General features: G+C 36.4%; 1 protein-coding gene and 1 long non-coding RNA gene across 4 annotated transcripts in view; both read left to right on the top strand.

The window, feature by feature from the left end:
- Positions 1–17,569, top strand: part of PTPRK (protein tyrosine phosphatase receptor type K) — a 759,288-nt gene that overhangs the window by 18,494 nt on the left and 723,225 nt on the right. The window lies entirely within an intron of this gene.
- On the top strand, positions 4,308–10,774 carry LOC138153306 (uncharacterized). The gene is made up of 2 exons (XR_011166339.1): positions 4,308–7,924; positions 10,169–10,774. It is a non-coding gene; the product is annotated as an uncharacterized lncRNA (long non-coding RNA).

A 17,569-nucleotide genomic window follows, 5' to 3' on the forward strand; every position in this document is an offset into this window, starting at 1 on the left:
TATGTGATATAAGATAGGAGCTGGCTTGAAATGTCAGTTTGATATGTAATATATGAATTGTTTTGGAAGTGGTTGATGGCTATTTAGTACTTGGAGAGGACAGATGATCATCTGAGTGGACTCCTTTTTTTCAAAAGTATGTTAATACTTCACTGCTAGGAGGAACCTCATTCTGAATTTCTGACATTCAGGTTTTACAGTATTAACAGTATATTTCCTCCTTTCTCATGCTCTGGAAACCAATGCCAGGACAAACTGGGATTCAGTTTTATCGCCTCTTGGCTGTTTCTCAGGGTTGGGTTGGACCACTGGGAGACTAATCAACTTTTATTTTAGTGCCTATGCCCTGTAGGAGCTTAGCAGCAGTAGACCACAAAGGGCCTGATGAAGGAAGACCAGAATATATGGATCAACGTTGGGAGGGAGATGCTGGTGAGAATCTCATGGCTGTGAGAGACATATTGACAGTGAAGATTATTTATGCTAGGTATTCTTAATCTCTTTCTGTATTGTGGAACCCTTTGTCAGTCTGGTGAACCCCTGCACCCTTTCTCAAAATAATGTTTGTAAATGAATAAAACACACGGGATTACAAATGAAACCAGTAACTTCAAAGTACAGTTTATCAAAATGTTAAAAAAGAAAAAGATTTGTAGATTCCAGGTTAAAAACTACTTATTTTTCCAGGAATTGGGATAACTCAAAATCCTATTCAAAATTCTGGATTGATTTAGGTAATTGAAAATGTATGAGTTAAAAGGATTGCCATGTTTTTTGTCTTAAAAAGTAAAGGTAGCAAAACACTTTTCACACAAAGTGAGATCTAAATAATTGGGAAAACATCAGTTGCTCGTCTTTAGGCTGAGCTAATACAATAAAAATGACAATTTTAACCAAATTAATTTACCCATTTAGTGCCAAACCAACCATTCGACCAAAAAAATATTTTATAGAGCTATAAAAAATAGAAACAAAATTCATCTGGAACAACAAAAGGTCCAGAATATCAAGAGAATTAATGAAAAGAAATGCTAGAGAAGGTGGCCTAGCCATGCCAGATTTCAAACTGTATTATAAAGCAGCAGTCATCAAAACTTGGTACTGGCTGAGGAATAGAGTAGTGGATCAGTGGAATAGGTTAGGTACACAAGACACAGTAGTCAGTGACTATATTAATCTACTGTTTGATAAACCCAAAGTCTTCCAGCTTCTGGGATAAGAACTCAACTAGCCAACAAAAACTGCTGGGAAAACTAGGAAATAGTGTGGCAGAAACTGGGCATAGGCCAATATTTCACACCATATACCAAAATAAAATCCAAATGAGTTCACTAAAAATAAAGGCTGATACTGTAAGCAATCTGGGTGAGCAAGGAATAGTTTACCTGTCAGATTTATGGAGAAGGGAAGAATTTATTACCAAACAAGAGATAGAGAGCATTACAAAATGCAAAATAGATAATTTGGATTACATTAAACTGAAAAGATTTTATATAAAAAAACCCAATGTAACCAAGATTGGGGAAAAGTAGAAAATTGAGAAATAATTTTTCCAGTCAGTGGCTCTGATAAAGGATTAATTTCTAAAATATACAGAGAACTGAGTCAAATTTATAAGAATACAAGTCATTCCTCAATTGATAAATGGTCAAAGGATATGAACAGCAAGTTTTCAGAGGAAAAAATTAAAGATATCCATAAGCATATGAAAAAATGCTCTAAATCACTATTGATTTGAGATAAATGCAAATCAGAACGCCTCTGAGGTATCACATCTCACCTATCAGATTGGCTGACATGACAAAACAGAAAAATCATAAATGCTAGAGAAGATGTGGGAAAATTAGAACAGTAATGCATTGTTGGTGTAGTTGTGAACTGATCCAAACATTCTAGAGAGCAATTTGGAACTATGCCCAATGGGCTATAAAAATATGCATACCCATTGACCGAGCAATACCACTTCTAGGGCTGTATCCCAAAGAGATCATACAAGTGAGAAAAGAACCCGTATGTACAAAAACATTTATAGCAGCTCTTTGTGTGGTGGCAAAGAATTGGAAATCAAGGGGATGCCCATCAATTGGGGAAAGGCTAAACAAGCTGTGGTATATGAATGTAATAGAATGCTATTGTGCTATAAGAAATGAGGAGCAGATGGACTTCATGGAGAGACCTATATAAATTGATTCTGAGTGAGGGGAGCAGAACCAGGAGAACTTTGTACACAATTATAAGACACTTCATATCTGTGACTACTAGATAGACTGGGTTCCTCTCAGTAATGCAACATTATAAGACAACCCCAAAAGACTCATGATGGAAAGGGCTGTCCACATCCAGAGAAAGAATTATGAAGTCTGAATGCAGATTGAAGCAAACTACTTGCTTTCTCTCTTTTGTTTCTTCTTTCTTATTATTTATTCCATTGGTTATAATTCTTCTTTGCAACTTGACCAATGTTTAATGTGAAGGTATTTGTAGATCCTGTATTTGATTGCATGCCTCCCTGGGGGGCAGGGAGGAGAGTGAGGGGAGAAAATTTGCAACTCAAAGGATTGTGGAATTGAATGTTGTAAACTAAAAGTAAATAAATAAATTAAAAAAGAAAAATATAATGGAAAAAAAAGTAGAAGTAAACTAAGTTTCCATAAACAGTATCAGAAAATTCAAGAATTTGGGTGTGTATATGAGTATGATTTGGGTATAGGATGGAAATAGGCCCTGAAATTGATTCTGTTTTGGTTGAGGCACTTCAAATACTGATCTTTCTCTTTAGATTTTTATAGACGAGGGAGCAGAAACAAATATTTATGCATTTATCTCACAGGTAGTAAAATAAATTACTATTTGCAATGCACTATCTAGATGCTGTTCCATTAAAAAAATCTATATTCACTTTGTTATTTTTCTTTTTAACATACAACCAATTTAACTGTTTTTCAGAGAATGTACTTTAAGGTTTGTTTGGGTCTTTCTGAGAAGTGTCTGTATTGAAACAAAGTGAATCAATAAGTTGAACAACTGAGAAAAAAACTCTAGTTAGCAAAAGATGCAAAGAAGTGATTCAACTAAGAATGTGGGTCGGCTTGACAGAAGCAAGTCCTGCTCAGAATGCAGCAGAGTATTGATGCAAAAGAGAAGAAAAAGAAATAGATACAGTTCTCATTTATATGGTGCTTGGAGATTTGCAAAAGCATCTTGAAAATTGTACATGAAAACAATAGAAAATGAGGAAGCTCCCCCCCCCCCCAACTAAAGGGTCCAAATCCAACAAACCCTAAAAGCAGGCCTGGAGGTGAAATGCAGGGAATTCAACCAATTAAGAAAAAAAAAGACCTCATAAAGCTTGATAAAATTGAGTTAAAATTGACCAGCAAGGGTTGGGGAGGCAAGAGCTATGTTGCCTATATGAAGTTGCCCAGCGCCATGGAGATTTAATCTCACACAATATATGAAAACTGATTTGTGAGTAAGATTAAAACTAGAATTGATCAGAACAGGAGAACAGGTCATACAACTTCCGGCAGAAGTGTCAATTCCTGTGGAGACTAATATCACACCAAGGAGTGGCAATCTGATTTGGAAATGAGACAATTAAGAATTAGTCAGAAGAGAAGTTGGGTCAAGGGCACCTAAAGTCAGAGGAGGTCTTTGAGGCCTTATTGCCTTTTGCATTTGATGTATTTACTAAGGAAATAAATGGCTTACATTTAAAGATGAATTTTGTAGATGGATTCTTGGTAAACACGTTAGTAGTTTCTAAGCTAGTAATCGAATTTAGAATCTCCCTAATCAGATGATGTATTTGAAAATAAATTTAAATTTCATTTCCTTTTCTAAATCTTTTTAACTATGGTCAAGCCATTTTTAGATAAGATAGATCAATAGATCAATGATTCAAATAGATAGAACATTTATTAAGTGCTTATTGTGTGGCAGGAATATAATTTCTCTTAGTATACAGTATAAGTATACTTCAGAGTCTATGTAAAGTTTCAGACAGTTGTGAATTTGCTCTTTAATCAGTTGATGGGCTAATCTTTCATCTTTAGCAAGAATTTTTAGTTTGTTCTGGTATAGGTGAAGTTCCAGCCCTCCCCCCTCCCCACCCCCTGCCATTGGCTTTCCAACCGTTTTTTTTCCAATTAAAATTGCCCCTCCTCTCCCCTCCCCCCCCCCCCGCCCCTGTTTTTTTACATATTACTATGCTTTCTTCAGCCAAGTTTTAGTAATGACAACTTTTGCTGTCATATCTGGGATAAATCAGTATTGAAGTTTAGTAAAAACAACACCCCCCCCCCCCAATAAACAACCATTCTGGTAAATTTCTTATCAAAGGGGAGGTTTTTTTTTTTTAAATGATTTTAATGCATTTTCAATTCAGTATCAAAAGGTAATTTCATGTCCTAAGTGACAGCTCACACTAACAAATACTGTTTTATTGATCTAGTTATAACAGATGCTTTTCCAAAGTCTCTGCTTATGGTAGTCCAGTGGATAAAGAGCTAGACCTGAAGCCTAGAAGACCTGAGTTCAGATGTATCTCAGATGCTTTAGCTATGTGACTCTACACAAGTCATTTCAACTCTCTCTGCCTTAGCTTTCCTTATCTGTAAAGTGGGTCTAAAATAGCACTTATTTCCCAGGGTGCTTGTAAAAGTCAAATAAAATAACACGTGCAGAGCTCTTTGTAAACCTTAAATGGTGCTTTCATTTTGATGTGATATTTAATCACCTGCACACAGTTAAATATTCTTAATAAAATTGAACATTCCTTCTCCTCATACTCTCCTGAAATGTGATAATGTGAACTTTGTAAAATACTGAATTGCTTTTCAGGAGTGAGATTGAGGTTGTATGAGAAGGCAGAAAAGGCCTAAGGCCTGTGGTTGAGATGACCATATGTCTTGGTTAGGCTGCGACAATTTCAGTGTTTTCTTACCAGTATTAGGAAAGTTGATGTCCTGGGAATTGATATGTGGTCAGAGAGTCATTTTGTTTTGGGTTGAGGAGGTGAGTCTTTCCTAGAATCATAGAACTTAGAGGTCAAAAGTATCTTTAAAGATCATCTCTCTTCTTACTTCTAGTTAAGAACTTGGGTCTTAGCTCTCAGGATTACCAGCACAAATATTCTTAGCATTACAAATATTGGAGGGTGAACTTTGCCAAGAGAGTTTTATATACCAAGGAAATTGGACCTGTTATATCATCAGTTTACTTAGCTTACATTCTCATTCTCTCTCTCTCTCTCTCTCTTATACACACACACACACACACACACACACACACACACACACACACACAGAGCATAGTTTCTCTCCAGCAATATTTGGAGACTCCACATATATAATATCTCAGGGTGTCAACAATTTGTTTACAATTTGGGGTCTTCTAGAAGGACTTTGGTTCTCTTCTCCACCCTCAACTATAAAGCTTCCAAATCACCGAGTCTGAAAAAAAAAATTAGGTTAGTTTTATTAATTTTATTTAGAATATCTTACCATGTCATGTCCCTATTCAGTAAACTCTAGTAATTCTTGTTGGCTTCTAGGGTCATATATAAATTTCTCTGACTTTTCAATTTTTTTACAGCATGGGCCCTCCCTACCTGTACAGTCTTCTCATTCTATATGGTGTATCCTTCTGGTCCTGCTTGCTCTTCATCACTTGACTTCTTATTCTAAGCCCTAAATAGTCTCTCTTCCCTCCCCTTCCTGGCTTCCTTTAAGACTCAGCTAAAACATGAGTTTTAACACTCAGCTTTAACTCAGTTTTAACACTCAGCTAAAACTCAGCTAAAACTGCAAGATGCCTTTCCCAGCTTTTCCCTTCCCCAAAGCTAGTGCATTTTTTAGGAGATCTTTTTAAGTTACAGATTTTTTTTTTTTTTTACTACATGGAATGTTGCTATCATGTCAAATAGAGAAGAATGCATTGTAAAGATAATGAGTCTCTTGGATCCCTTTACATAGAACTGGACCAAAATATATTTAGTTTCTTAGATGCTCTAAATTACAAAACTTTCACGCTCCCTTGATGGATAGTATTAGAAGTGTCAGTATTTTAAAGCCCTTGAGAAGGTTATTAGATGTTTTTCTGTGTTCTAGCATTTCTTTCTCTGTCGCCCTGCAGTTATATAATAGTCTTCTAAATGCCTTTTTCTTTTTATTTTTTAGGTGATGTTATAGATTATTTAGACCTCTTTAAAGAGTTTTAACCTCAGTAGGTCCTGTACTAAGCTTGACGAGAGAAATCATTTAAGTCTCTTTGAATCATGAACATGTTTTTATGTTAAGCATCATTGACTCCTGACTATTGCACAGTAGGAAATATGGCCTGCAAATTACTATGTACTTCTGGTTGCCTACCTCACTGATGAAAAAATAGGAACATTCAACATTTGATACATGTATAGAATAGTTGTGCATGATGCAAATTCAGTATTAAAAAAATCATTCTGTGCATTTCTCAATCTTTATGTTCACTGTTTTCCTCTGTTGTCTGTTACATTTTTTAAACTATAGAATTGCATATATATGAAATATATACATATGTATATCTTTTTCTAAAGGAAAAAGAAAGCTTAGATTTCTGCCCACATCTTTAAAGATAAGATTTATTCCTTAGCCTCTGGTGTGATGATTTCTGATTTCTTAATTTTACTCAGGTTCATTTACCAGAAGTTCAATCTACAGCTTATTGTAGTTTTCTTTGCTGAACTTTCCTTTTTAGTATAAAATGCAGATGCTATTGATGTTATGCTAATTTCTCACACGAGGACTTCTAATTCTATCAGAAATTGCTGTTTCTATGGTCTAGAAAATGGTTTATGGTAGCTAGTGCTTTGGAGGGTGGGGTTTGTATATAGTTACTATGAATTGACTTAAGTTAGAAAATTTGCTAGAGTTCACATCTGTCCGACCTCTCAGTGTATCACTTTGGGCTTATTTGTGTTGGAGTCCATTTTTAAAAAAATAATTCACAGATATATAAATAACATAAGCATACTTTGGCATTTATGGTCCTACTCTGTTTTCAATTAAGGCATTCTTAAAATTGACAGGATTTGCAAAAAGTTGTGTTGATTCAAGGGACCTTTGTGGGGTAAGGTTGGCATCAAAATGTTGCCCCCAGGGACTATAAATACAGAGTGAACTTTTTAAAAAAGTTTTCTATCTATAGCCATTTAATAAGTATTAGTATTCATGGGAAAATTCCCCTCCTCCCCCCCATCAGAATCTAGTTATATCTTAAAGCCAGTTTTTTTTTTTACCACAAAGCATCTTTTGACTGGGCAAAAAGTATTAACCTATCCAATTTGCCTTTCATTTGGTGGCAGATATTTTCTTAGTGAATGTCATCATAGAAAACCATGACTTTTAATTTGTATTTGCTTTTTTATCAGTTTTGTTGTCACTATTGATAAAAGAGCAGAAGGCTAAAGTTGTTTAGGCATATCTCTAAAACTGATTACACAAGTATGCTTTCAAGTAAATATGCATTTTAATTTAAATACAAAAATCTCTCCTTTTTTCTGGTAATCATTCATGTGCAGCAAAAGGGTAAAAACTTAAGTTCTTGTGACTTAGAATATATTTCATGTTATCTCAGAACGAAAATAAACTAAATTCAGGAAACTGTATTTGGAGATATTTTGATAGCCTTTTGCATTTTTCATCAATTGTATACCTTAATTACTCAGTGAGATAGTTGTTAAGATGTATGTTTAGGTTTGATGACTATAGAGTGACTAAAGTTCAGAATGTATATAAAAGTTATTAGCATTTATAATTAGCTAGAGTTTGAATATATTACATTGTCTGTTACTATGGTAAAATGTATATTTAAAAGAATTCTGTGAATGTTGACTCATGTATGACTATATATGACTAAAGAGGGTAAGGCAGATTCAAGAATGGTGGTAGCCTTCTAATGTAGGTGCTACTTTCTTGATGATACCAGTTACTTCCTAACTGTTCTGTTTTTAACTCTGACATGTGTTGAGATGTAATTGACCATTTCCAAACCATACCAGGTGAGCTCTGTCTGTCCTATCCAACTCTGTCCCAGTCAGAAATCAAGCCCTAATATGCTGTAAGAAGTGATATTTCATTTTATTTAGAATAAATCCACTCAACCTTGCCAATTCTTGACTATTTTTCAACTATGTTGTCACCTAACTCCTTTTTATGTGTTATGTTACTCTAGTAGAATGTAAGCTGCTTTAGGGGAGGGACTGTCTTTCTTGCCTGTATTTGTATTGTAAAAAAATACATTTTTATTCATTCATAAATAAGGCAAAGTGTATGCTTCTGATCAGAGGAGGGAGGGATGGGGAAAAAAGCATGATTGATGTTAATTTATATTGGGAAGTAATCCAATACAGATGGTTTAACTAGGTCATTATCCTTTTCACGACTCAAGGATATTCTTTGCACATGACAGGGATGGTCCAGACCTCTATAGCAGTTACCTGACCAGACTCCCCCCCACACCTCCCACCCCTGCCAACCACATGTCAAGTGTTTTGATTAAAAAGAAGGTAGCTTGGGGTGGCTAGGTGGTACAGTAAATAGAGCACTGGTCTTAGAGTCAGGAGGACCTGAGTTCAAATCCTGCCTCAGACATTTAACCCTTACTAGCCATGTGACCTTGGCAAGTCACTTAACCCCAATTGCCCCTCCAAAAAACAAACAGAAAAAGAAGGTAGCTTTATGGAAAGGAGGTATGTGTGTGGGAAATCTATATATATCATATTTTTATTCAATTTTTTTGTATGTGATAGTTCCCTTAAAAAAATCTCTACATGTAACATCATATGAATGCAATTATTCCATGTAGTTGATAGTATAAAAATACTACATTTAAAAACATGTTATTATTCAGACTTTTCATTGGTTTACTTATCTGCTTTACAAGCAGTGGGAATTAGTAGCACTTTACTGTATATGTTAGTCATCATGTGTTTGTAAGAAAAGCTGTTTTATAGTCACTTATTCTCTTTATGTCCTAATGTATACTGATCACTAAGCATTGATTAAGCACCTACTTGGGGCCAGGAACTGTATGGGACTGTAAGTATACAAAAACAAAAATAAAAGAAGCCTCTACTTACAAGTATCTTATGTTCTAAAGGGAGATAAAGCATGTATACAAGTATGTACAATATATTCTAACTTTTTTTCTTTTTGCTTTTTTGGAGGGGGAAAGTTAGGGCAGTTGGGGTTAAGTGACTTGCCCAAGGTCACATGGCTAGTTTTGTGTTAAGTGTCTGAGGCCGTATTAGAACTCAGGTCCTCCTACCTGCAGGGCCGGTGCTCTATTCACTGCACCACCTAGCTGTCCCACAATATATTCTATTAAAAAAGGGGGGTGGGGGATTGAAGTCAAGATGCAGAGTAAAGGCCGAACTTTCTTGAGCTCATCCTCTGTTAACTTCCAAGTACCTGTAAAAAATGGCTGTAAACAAATTTTAGAGCTACAGAACCCACTAAATGGCAGAATGAAACACATCTCCAGCTGAAGACAGCCTGACAGGCAGAAAGGTATCTCACCAGGCTGGAGACAAAGCACAGTCCCGCAAGGCCAGCGCTGGCACAGACTAGGCAAGACCAGGTCTCAGAGGACTGAATCACTGGCACCTGTGGCAGTTTTCAGACTTCTCAACCCACAAACGGCAAAGACAAAATAAAAGGTCAGTGGGGAAAACTCTGTTGAACCTGGGTGAGAGAAGAGTGAGGTCTGGCCCCGTGGTGCCAAGGTGGTGGTGGTGGTGGTGGCAGCAGCGGCAGCACTAGCAACTGCTTCTGGAGCTCCAGGTCCATAGATGGTGGGGGGATCAAGCAGCAGATCAGAGGGCAATTGCTCTTGCTTTGTCCTGCTTGGATTTGGGTCACAGTCTTGGGTGGTGGTCCTGGGGTGAGGAGGAACACTGGTGTGTCAGAACTTGTGGTGACTGTGGAGAGGCAATCCCCCTCAGAGTTCTGAGGCAGAAAAGAGTGCCTGTGGTCACTCACTGGCCAGAGAACAGAGAGTGGGAAGAGTAAACACTTCTCCTTTGATCATATCACCTTAGAAGAATTGAAAATTCACAAGTGTCTAGAAAGAGCTCTGACAACAGCTGCACAAAACCCTAGAAATTTAGGACAGAGCACTTTCCCTTCAGGAAGCAGAGTCGTACTTTGGTAAAGAGCTCAAAAGTGAAGTGATTGGCTGGGAAAATGAGCAAACAGATGGGGAAAATCTGACTATGGAATCTTTCTTTGGTGACAAAGAAGAACAAGTCATAACAACCAGAAGACAATAAAGTAAAACCTCCTGTATTGAAAGCCTCTAAGAGAAATATGAATTAGTCACAGGCCATGGAAGAACTCAAAAAGGAATTTGAAAATCAAGTAAGAGAAGTAGAGGAAAAATTGGGAAGAAAAATGAGAGTGATGCAAGGAAATCATGAAAAATGAGGCAACAGCTTGCTAAAGGAGATCCCAAGAAATACTGAAGAAAATAGCCTAATCCAGCCTCAGACACTTGACACACTTATTAGCTGTGTGACTTCGGGCAAGTCACTTAACCCCAATTGCCCTCCAAAAAAAAAAAAAAAGCAAAAAAGCTAAAGAAAATAACCTTAAAAATAGACTAACTCGAAATTCAAAAGAGGTCTAAAAAGTCAGTGAGGAGAGGAATGCTTTAGAAAGCAGAATTGGCCAAATGGAAAAGGAGGTCCAAAAGCTCACTGAAGAAAATAATTCCTTCAAAATTAGATTGGAGCAAATGGAAGCTAATGACTTTATGAGAAATCAAGATATTTTAAATAGATCCAAATGAAAAAATAGAAGACAATGTGAAATAACTCATTGGAAAAAAAAAACTGACCTGGAAAATAGATCAAGGAAAGATAATTTAAAAATTATTGGACTACCTGAAAGCCAAGATAAAAAAAAAAAGGTTAGAATCACCTTTCACCTTTCAAGATATTATTAAGGAAAACTGCCATGTTATTCTAGAACCAGAGTGTAAAATAGAAATTGAAAGAATCTACTGATAACCTCTCGAAAAAGATCCCCAAAAGAAAACTCCTAGGAATATTATAGCCAAATTCCAGAGTTTCCAGGTCGAGGAGAAGATATTACAAACAGTCAGGAAGAAACAATTTGAATATTGCAGAAACACAATCAGGCTAACACAGGATCTAGCAGCTTCCACATTAAGGGATCAAAGGGCTTGGAATATGATATTCTGGAGGTCAAAGAAGCTAGGATTAAAACCAAGAATCACCTACTCACCAAAACTAAGTAAAATACTTCAGTAGAAAATATGGATATTCAACGAAGAAGAAGACTTTCAAGTATTCTTGATGAAAAAAACAAAGTTGAATAGAAAATAATGACTTTCAAATACAAGAATCAAGAGAAGCATGAAAAGATAAACAGGAAAGAGAAGTTATAAGGAACTTATTAAAGTTGAACTGTTAATATTCCTACATGGAAAGACAATATTTGTAACTCATAAGACTTTTCTCAGTATTAAGATAGGTGAAGGGACTGTGTGTATGTATATGTACATATTTGTGTATATTTGCATCTGTAATATGTGTATGTATTTGTATGTATATTTATATGTGGGCAGAGGGCACAGGGTGAGTTGAATATGAAGGGATGATATCTAAAAAATAAAGGGTGAGAGAAATGTATTGGGAAAAGGAGAAAGGAAGAGATAGAATACGATAAATTACCTCACATTAAAGAGGCAAGAGAAAGCAGTCACATTGGAGGGGAAGAGGAGGGAGGTGAAAGGGAGTCAGCCAACCTTACTCTCATTGGATTTGGCTTAAGTAGGGAATAACATTCACACTCAGTTGGTTTTCTTGCCCTACAGGAAAAAAGGGGAAAGGTGATAAGATGGGGAGGGTGATAGAAAAGGGGCAGATTGGGGGAGGGGATAGTCAGAAACAAACACTTTTGAAAAGGGACAGGGTCAAAGGAGAAAATAGAATAAATGGGGGGTGGGAGTGGATGGAGGGAAATATAGTTAGTCTTTCACAATATGATTGCTATGGAAATGTTTTGCTTAACTCTACATGTATAACCTATATTTAATTGCTTGTCTTCTCAGTGGAGTGGGTAACAGGGAAGAAGTGAGAGAATCTGGAACTCAAAGTTTTAAAAACAAATGTTAAAAAATTGTTTTTACGTCCAGCTGGGAAATAACATATCCAGGCAATGGGGTATAGAAATCCATCTTGCCCTCCAAGAAAGTAAGGGGGAAGGAGGTAAAGAGGGATGGGGAAGATAGAAGAGAGGGCAGACTGGGGGAAAGGTTATTCAGTATGCTTGCCATCTTGGGGTGGGCCATAGGGGAGAGATGGGGAAAGAATTTGGAATTCAAAATCTTGTGGCAAAGAATGTTGAAAACTAAAAATTCTGAAAAAAAAAAGGTTCATTGTTTTTTAATTCATATTTAACAGATGGGAGATTAATAGCTAATATTAATAACTATCCCTTTTAAAAATAAGTTTAAGGTTTGCAAAACACCTTACAAATGTTATTGCTTTATTCTCACAATAACCTTTAGAGGTAGGTGGTGTCCCCATTTTTACAGTTGAGGAAACTGAAGCAGTGAATGTCTGAGGCCAAATTTGAACTTGAATCTTCCTAACTCCAGGTCTAAGCTTCACCCATGGCACCACATATCTGCCTCCCTAATAAAATAATTATAGTCATGCACAGAACAGGTGTTCTTAATCATGTGCCTTTGGCAATCTGGTTGAAACCTATGAAGCCCTTCTCAGAATAATATTTTAAATGTATAAAAGGAAATTCATATGATTACAAAGAAAAACATGTTGAAATAAAATTATCAAAATATACCAAACTAGTTCACAAGACCCAAGTTATGAATCCCTGCATTAGAAGTTGTATATATACTTGTGTTAGGGATAGTCTCACATATTTTGTTTTTATACCAATCTCTAGCACAATGTCCTTCTGTAAATGTTCTCAGAAAATGTTTGTTAAATTGGGTTATATTGAACCTTGGATGGAAGAATAAGGTACAGGCAGTAAAAGAACAAATTCATCTCAAAAGGTACAAGAGACATTTTGAGCTTTCTCTATTTCCTATTTTACTGTGCATTTGAACAAACTAACATTTTACAGATTTCTTTTTCAAAACCAAGGATTGAACCACATGTTCAATGTGGTTCATATAGTCAACAGCCATGTTGAAAGAATAAAAAAAAATTTCAATAGTATCATAATTTGAATTTTCAAAATGTATCTTGTTACAATGCATAACTAAGCTTAACAACAGATTTAAAAAATTCCCTCTCCCTTTAATGCTATTGATTTTCCTTCTGTCACCGGAGCAAAATAAGGTTAGTGCTATACTCTTGATTTTAGTTGGCATATACATTTTGTACCTCTATAAAAGAACTCCAGTATTGCTATGTTGCTGGAATACAATAGTCCTCACTCTTTGATTACTAGGAGTAAAAGTGGAATTTTGTAAATGATTAAATAGTCTTTCTTGGGTAAAACTACTGCCCTTGACTGTGAGACTCTGGTTATACCTCATATAGGCCTAAATCATAGACCTGGTGTTTATGGTTTTTTACTCAATCTGGGAAAAGTTTCAGGATTTTTGAAATGTGTATTTTTTCCCCAGGAAATCAAAGTTTAAAGATATAATAATCTTGAAAATTATTTTAGCTTTTATATGTGTGTTTCTCATGTTTAAGTCAAAGGAAATCACCATATTCAGAGATGGCTTGATCTCTGACCAGCTGAGATTAAGGGATAATAATTAACCAGCATTTATATAATGCTTTGAAGTTTCCAAAGTGCTTTATAAATATTATCTCATTTTCTCCTCACAATAGTTGTGTTATTACCCTTATTTTACAAATGAAGAAACTGAGGCAGGCAGAGGTAAAGTCATTTCTCTAGGATCACATGGTTACTAAATATTTGAGAATTTGAACTCAGGTCTTCTTGACTGCAAGTCTAGTGTTGTATCCACTTGATACCTTGGAAGGAATCTTTGAAGTTATAGAGACATCTCCATTTTGTAGATAAGGATCCTGGGACCTAGAGGAGTTAAGCGAATTGTGCAAGGTCACGCAGGTAGTAAGTAGAAGAACTGACTTTGGAACCCTCATCCTCTGAGGCTAAATCCAGTACTCTTTACATTAAATCAGGATGATTAATGTTGCTCTTCAGTTATTTCAATCCAATCTGACTTGTTGGGATCCCATTTGAGGGTTTTCTTGGCAAAGATACTACCATAGTTTGCTATTTCCTTCCCCAGGTCATTTTACAGATGAGGAAACTGAGGCAAACAGGATTAAGTGACTTGCTCTGGGTCACAAAAGGTGAGTAAGTATGTGAGGCAGGGTTTGAACTCAAGACTTTCTGACTCCAGGGCTGGCACTCTATCTACTGTGCCATTTAGCTGCCTAACACTTAATAGGATTTAAATAAATGTTTATTTGATTAAATTTAGTCCAACTATTCCCCATTTTATAGCTTAGGAAACTGAGGTCCAAATATGTTAAATGACATGGCCAAGGGCACAGATTTAGAGGCAGGCTTTGAAAGCAGGTCCTCCAATTCTACATCCAGGCAGTTTTTAAATGTCCTATGCTGCCTATCAAATGTCAACTTTCTTCCTTCTTCACAGTACTTTCATATAGTCTTATTTGCTTGATAAGTATTAATATGGATTGTCACCCTTTTCACCCCACATCAGCTTTCTCTTCTTTTGGATATATAAACTCCATTTCCTTTGTAATTAATAGCTTTATAAAGTTGGTTCACTATGAAATTGGAATTATTAAGGGTTGGTAAATCACCTCTAAAATTTATCAAGTTTCTTCTAAACGAAGACATCTTGGAAAATTGGCAGAAGAAGGCTGAGATCTAAGTGTCTTTTGTTGGGAGAAATTGCAAATGACAATCTTTGGATGTGTAATGAAATCAGAAAAATAGGAAACTGAGCCTTACTCTTTCAAAATATTTATAGATTGGCAGGAGACCTTTATACAAAATTGTAACATTTAGAAAGTGCAGGATAATTTTTTTCACACACAAATCAAGTTGCAGGCCCTTTTGGAAATGTTTACTGGAAAACACCATGGGCAGTTATAATAAAAATGTTTTTTTGGATTGCACGACTATGTGGTGCCATTTCTATAGAAAAGGGCTGTAAGATTTTATTTTCTTCGCAAGCAGTCAAGATAAATCTTGTAAACATTTTCTCTTGTTTTGTTGTTGCTTTTGTCCTATTGTGTTCTGCTCTAACCTTTTACCCCAGGGAAACAAAAGTCTTTTTTCACATCAGTGCTCCTGCTGTGTCTTCAGGCTAGTGTCCGGCAGCATCAAAGCTACTATGTGCCTTATTTACACAGTCAATTCAGCCCTGATGAAAAGTGTTTGTAATGCTTTATCTGAAGATTGTAAGATACAAATCCTAAAGGGAAATGCTTCTCACAAAATAATGAATATAGCTCACATATTTATAGCTTTGTGAGGGTCACAAAGCTTTTTATATACATTATCTCATTTGAACCTCTGTACAACTCTGAGAGATTGGTGCCGATTATCATCTCCATTTTTCAGGTGAGACTCAAGCTCAGTGATGTTAATTATTGGTGCAGTATCAAACAGCTGGTTAGCGTCTAAGGTTGGATTCAAATCCAGATCTTTTTGACTTCGTGTCCTACACTGTATACTTTCCATGTGGCTTCTTATACTTAGAAATATAATGGATCTAATATTTTGTAGTTTTTCTAATGGAATATTGTAGTGGACATCACCTTTGGATCTGGATAACATTGCACACCTAAAAAGTCTGCATAAAACACAAGCTTCTCCTTGTGGAGGTCAGCATTGATGACACCAGTTCCTAACAAGTTCAGGTATTACTAGACTCCCTGTCAAGAGTAAGGGGAGGGGAAAAATGAATGGAATGCAAAGAGGTCTGAAGAATTGAAAACACATGAACTGAATTAAAACTATAGTGGAATAAGGTGAAGGGCCTTATGTTCTTATATACAGAAGCCACATTCTGTTCATAGGTATTTCTGTTCGTTCTTCTCAGATGTTTTGGCAGCCAGGTAGGGACTCTTGGTTGCTAACTAGTTAAATGCCCATGAACAAATCATAGAATTGCTGAGTTAGAAAGGAAATCCTCAGAAGGTATGACAGGCTTGTACTTGTTACAAGACAAGCTAGGTGTAGCATAAATCCATCAGCTAGGGAGCTGATAGTATATCAGTGGGCTTGCAGGGACATTGACCTCGATAGTAAGTGATGTGGCCCCAGATATGAATGCAGGTCATTTGGCAACCTATCTCTCTCTTCATCTGTACTTGGTTCATGACAAGGGGTTCCAAGGACTACTGAATGTATGAGAATAGATCCTGGGCATCAGATGAACATATAGCTAGAACTAGAAGTGGTTTCAGAGGCCATGTAGTCCTGACTTCATAGAAATTGCAGTTGGGAGCCAGAGGACCAAACATGTGCTCCTTTAACTCAAGATGAGAAGGAAGCTGATGTGTGGTTGTATGACCATAGTTATAAAGGGAAGGTAAGCAGTGGTCTTTTGTCTCTGTATACAGCTTAGGTAATGGGGCAATGAGATTTAGCAGTGAATACAGGTTAGCAAGGGCCACATGTAAATAGGACTGAGCCATGAAAGTTGATGATAAAAGTTAAAGGTACGAATGAAATTCCAGGTTTTGCCCAAACTTGGGGGAAGCATAGTACAGAGGCAGCTGAGGTTACTGTAGGATATGCTGAGAACAGAAGGAAATACCTGACAACTGTCAGGTAGAAGGAAAAGAATGTGCTGTGTTATTCTGTTTCTGAGCTGAGAAAACAACCAGAGCACCTCCTCCCCTCATATTAGAGGTAACAAAACCTGCCATTTGAAGAGCTGTTGGCTTACAGTGTTAGGGCAATCCACAGCTCTTATGGCCTATATAAAATTTTTTTTTCTGAAAATGAGGAAAATAGGCTCTATTTTGTTCCAAAATTTCCTTTACGTTTGAGGACCACAGATTTGGAGCAGTAAAGGACCTTAAAAGGCATCTAGCGGGGAAAGAAAGCCTGTTCCCTTCTCCTGGCCCCCTCTCCACCCCACATCAACATTGGAGTTTCATCCATATGTTTTAAGCTTTCCATATGTTCTTTGTACTTGTTAGCTTGAAAAACTTTTAAACTAGAAGAACTCTGAGGCCCTTTTTGCTTCTAAAAGGATGATTAAAAGTCTGATTCTGTGAAGATTTTTGACAGTATTTGAATGTTTTTTTTAAGCAGACAAACCAGCTTCAGCTTTAGCCAAGATGAGTAGGCAAAATTGTTAATTAGGTGAAATTTGGATGATCTCTACTTTTTAAACAGTTATATACTTGATGTAGTACATAAATATGAACATAGAAGTACAAAAATATGTCCTTGATGCAGTGTACTTAGTCCAGGAGGTAGAGGAAGGAAAAAAAATCCCAGCCCCTGTCCTGAGGGAGATTACTTTTTAATGGGAGGGACAACATGTAAATAAATAGATA

The sequence above is a fragment of the Petaurus breviceps genome, unplaced genomic scaffold (genome assembly GCF_028583685.1).
Source record: "Petaurus breviceps papuanus isolate PSGF00001 unplaced genomic scaffold, PetGlider_PUasm1.0 90977, whole genome shotgun sequence".
Taxonomy (NCBI): domain Eukaryota; kingdom Metazoa; phylum Chordata; class Mammalia; order Diprotodontia; family Petauridae; genus Petaurus; species Petaurus breviceps.